Source organism: Gossypium hirsutum, chromosome A12, assembly GCF_007990345.1.
Source record: "Gossypium hirsutum isolate 1008001.06 chromosome A12, Gossypium_hirsutum_v2.1, whole genome shotgun sequence".
In the NCBI taxonomy this organism is placed as follows: Eukaryota; Viridiplantae; Streptophyta; class Magnoliopsida; order Malvales; family Malvaceae; genus Gossypium; species Gossypium hirsutum.
In genome coordinates this window covers 76,931,621-76,936,129 of record NC_053435.1, presented here as the reverse complement: position 1 = coordinate 76,936,129, position 4,509 = coordinate 76,931,621, and the positions used below count along the sequence as shown (strand labels likewise).

Genomic DNA, 4,509 nt, shown 5'->3' with positions numbered 1-4,509 from the left:
CTATTACACATGTTAGTTTTATATTTATTATAGGTTAATAATAGTATAATAAATAAAATTGATAAAATAGAAACAGAAGATAGAAAGACTAACAGAGAGCAAACGTGAAAGAAAGAAAAAGGAAAGAAAGAAATAAAAAAGGGAAATTTAAGGATTAAGGCCCTAAAGTTTGATTGGTAAGTTGTTTTAGCTTATTTTCTTATGATTTTTATGTTTATGGATGCCTAATTCAAAGTTCTACATGTATGAGGTTAAAATGAAGAAAAATAGAGAATTTTTAGATATTAATTTAGTTGAATAAATTGAGCTTTTATGGGTTAAATTGATAGAAATTGAAGTTAGAAGTGATTAGTTAAAGGAATTTCTAAGTTAGGTTTAAATAGGGACTAAGTTGAATAGAGCTCAAAATTTATGTTTTATAATGAATTTTATGAGTTAGAAATTGTTAATGAGTTGATTAAAAGAGAATATGAAGCTTAAGTTAAAGAAAAAAAAGATTAGTAATGGAAAAATGACGAAATTGGAATTTTTGTAAAAGTTTGGTAGAAAGTGAAAATGTGTTTTATGAATTAATATATTGATGATTTTTAATTGTATGATTGTTAGTAGCAAACGTAGCACCGGATACGTCATCAAAGAAGGGAAAAGAGAAAGTGAACGAAGATATCGATTAAATTCGATAAATAGTGGTTTGTATTTCTATAAACCGAGCTTAATCGTTATTGCTATATTTGATATTTATATTGTATGAAAATGTGAATGAGGTAAGTATTTTTACCATATTGAAATGAATGTGATTTTGAATACCCTATTAACAGTGTCGGGCTAGTCGGATGTAGTTGACATGTCATAGGAATTGGAAGTATTGGGATATTCCGACATTGAGTCGATGAGACACTATGTGTCGACTACTGTTAAAGTTTCGGATTTGTTCCGATGAAGTACTTTGTGTACTATAATGTTAAAGTTCCGGATTTATTCCGATGAAGCACTATGTGCTTATCCCGGAGTATGGATTGGATCCGTGTATCCGTCAGTGTCCGAGTTATGTTAATAAGGGTAAATAAAGTAAAGGTTATTAAAGTACTGATTGATATTGAATAATAGCAATAATGTGTTTGAATTACCATGTTTTAAAGTTGATTAAGCTATTGTTTATAGAAATACCACTGAGAGTATTCTCAGCGTACGGTTTGTTTCCGTGCGCAGGCTAGGTACAAAAGTATAAGGACTCAGCATACAAGCCGATCCCCAAACTCAAATTGGTGAAGTTTCTATCTTTTTGGAAAATGGCATTGTACCTAGGATGTCTTTTGGTCATTTTGAAAGTATCTAAGTTGTTAAGTGATATTTTGGTATGTTTTGTAAATGTTACCAAAACCTTAAGTATGGTATGTTTTGATATGTTAGTGAAGAGTAATAAGAGGAAGTGTTGGTAAATATTGTAGAGAGAAGAAATGAAGATGTTATAAACTTAGTTATCAACATTTTATACTAAAATAGATTTGGACAGTAGCGGTAGTCCAACTTTGCAAATATACCAAAAATAGTATAAAGTGAATTAGATAATGAATAAAATTTGTAATTGAAGCTTAATGAATCTATTTTTATATGGAAGAAATAAAATAGGTAAAAGAGTTGTATTTTATGAGATATTTATGTTTTGGTGAAACAGGGTTAGAACAATTTCTGAATTCCCTATTTTGACTTTAGAAATTCACCATAAATTGTGTATTAAGAATTAGGACTCAAAATTTATTTTTATGGATTCCTTATTGAGTCTATTTTTAATTGAAACAAATGGCATAGTCATTGGATTTCTGTACAGGAAGAAATTTGATTCGTAGTGCACAAGGGTCAGAGTAGCCGAACCCTGAAATAGGGGAGACTTTTTCTAATAAACTGTACTAATTGGCCTGACCAAAAATTCTAGAAAAAAATTAGTAAGTAGATATATGAGTCTAGTTTTAGAGAAAATTTACAGAATTAGATTTCGAGTTTCGTAACTCGAGATATGATTTTTTTAGCGACCGTGACGCAGATAGATAGTTTACTACGAAAACTGTTTAAGTGCTAAGATAAGTTTTGTAATGTCTCCTGCTCGACTCCGGCGACGGTCTCGGGTAGGGGGATGTTACAAGAAAAACCAACCAAACTAAAATAGATTAAATCAGTTAGATTGATTTAGTCGATTTTAACCTAAAATTGCTCCCTTCTACATATAACATCAATTTTAATAACCCAATAACTTAAATAAGAATTTTTGAATAATTCAATTACTATTTTGAAAATTTTAAAACTAAGTGAAATATAATGTTGGTATAATTTACCCAAAACAAAGTAATTCTCGTTATTATTTTTGGCCGGCTTCCACCACCAACCTCCCAAATGGGGGCCCTCAAGAAAACCAATACCCTTTCTCAGCTAAGTTCATTCTATAAAATTCTCATTAAAACCTCACATTTCTTTTCAATCCTCTCTTCTGTAAAACCCAAAATGGCTACTTCATCATCGTCATCCTCATCTTCTATTGCAATTTCCCCAAGAAAGCTTCTATTCGATCTCTATTCTTATTCCTATAAGAACGATGGGAATAACCCATTGGTGATCACTGTTCTTGCTTCTCTTATTGAGAGAACAATGGTTAGGAACGAAAGGATTGATGCCAAGAACCGTGGACGACAGACATTGAGACAAAGACATTTTAGGAGCAAAGTTTTCGATTGCCATGAAGCACCGGACATGACGGTTCAATGCTACCTAGAGAGAATTTTCTGATATACCAAGGCCGGACCGTCGGTTTATGTTGTGGCATATGTATATATCGATTGGTTTTGTGAGGAAAATCCTGGGTTTCGGATTACTGCTCGGAATTGCATAGGCTTCTCATTACGACCATGATGGTGGCTTCTAAGTATGTTGAAGACATGTGAGTATTGCTTCCCTCACTCTCTTTACTGATGCGGTTAAAATATGGATCAACTCCATGTAGTTTTTTATATTTTAACTTTAGTACCTACACTTTCATTTCTAGGAATTTAGCCTCTACTTTTTTTTTTTAATTTCAAAATTCATTTCTAGTTGTTAACCATCTAACACCGTTCAAATTCTTTTATTAAGTTCACTAGTGTGATATATTGAAATAAAAATAATACTCAATTAATAGTCATATAACAAAAAAGAAAAATTGTAACAAATCAGAATTTAACAATTGCATTTTTATATCTGTAAAGTAGAAGGGGTAGTGGACTAAAATGCAAATGTATAAAAAATATAGAGAAAAGTCCCTCTACTTAACAAATGAAAATTGAAATATTAGTCTAATTAATTAACACAGGTTGTTAAATATTGACCTAAAAAGTTAGTAATTCGACAATTTATCTAAAAGTGATTAGCAAAAATCAACAGATCAACAAACCATATATAACAACAATTAAACTAGCTTCTCAATTTTTGAAAAATACAAATACCAAATTTTGATAAATTAAAGTAGAGAGGTTAATTGCTTAATTTTTATAAAGTAGTAAGATGAAAATTTCAATAAAACCAAGTTTAATGGCCTTAGTTGAACATTTTTTTGAGGAAGAATATAATGGGGTTGAGTGTTTTTTTGTTGAGCAGGAATTATAGGAATTCATACTTTGCACGAGTGGGTGGATTGACAGCAAAAGAATTAAACAAATTGGAGGTTGAATTATTGTTTTTGATGGGTTTCAAGTTGCATGTAAATGTGAGTGTGTTTGAGAGTTATTGTAGTCACTTGGAGAGGGAAGTGAGCATTGGAGGAGGATACCACATTGAAAGGACTATAAGATGTGCTGAGGAAGTCAAATCAAGACAAAGTGAAGCCCAAAGGATATACAATCAAATTGCTCGTATTTTGTTATAATATACATCTTTAAACCATTTGCAATTAGTTGTTTCTATTTATTTTTTATGTACATAGATGTATAAATATGTCATGGTTTGTAGTGGGGGTTCACACCATAAAAAGTGTGGAGATCTCATTGTAATAGGTGCCGTTCATATCAGGAATGCGTGAAGAGGGTTTTCTATAAACAAATCCAAGCTTGGAGCAAGTCCAATTTTATGATGATTTGTGTTGGGCTTGATTGTAGGTCTAATTTAAAACGTGAATTGGATTTGAGTGAGTTGAATATGATTGTTCTGGGATTGATGAACCTAGAGAGTTGAAATCATTTAATGAGAGTGGAATTGACGTGACAATTTTTTTAGTGACATTTTGATATCACATGTGCTTTCATGGCGTCGCATTGGAAGTGTCAGTGTAAGGCCAATACAAAGGAGTGATGTATAACTATAGTGTATGTTGTGCTGTGGTTTTCAACAAATGCAATACTAGTATTGCTATTTTTTACTACAGTAGTTCCAATAGATTCAATTATTTTTAAAGGTTCATTTTCAGTGTTCTTAATGCAATTTCACCATTATCATTCTTTGTAATTTTACCATTTGTAAAGGGATTATAAAGGGAATTTTCCATTGGAG

At 31.3% G+C, this 4,509-nt stretch overlaps 1 pseudogene; it reads left to right on the top strand.

Annotated features, from left to right (window-relative positions):
- Nucleotides 1–2,430: 2,430 nt before the first annotated feature.
- On the top strand, nucleotides 2,431–4,203 carry LOC107904920 (cyclin-U2-1-like; annotated as a pseudogene).
- The last annotated feature ends 306 nt before the right edge of the window (nucleotides 4,204–4,509 follow it).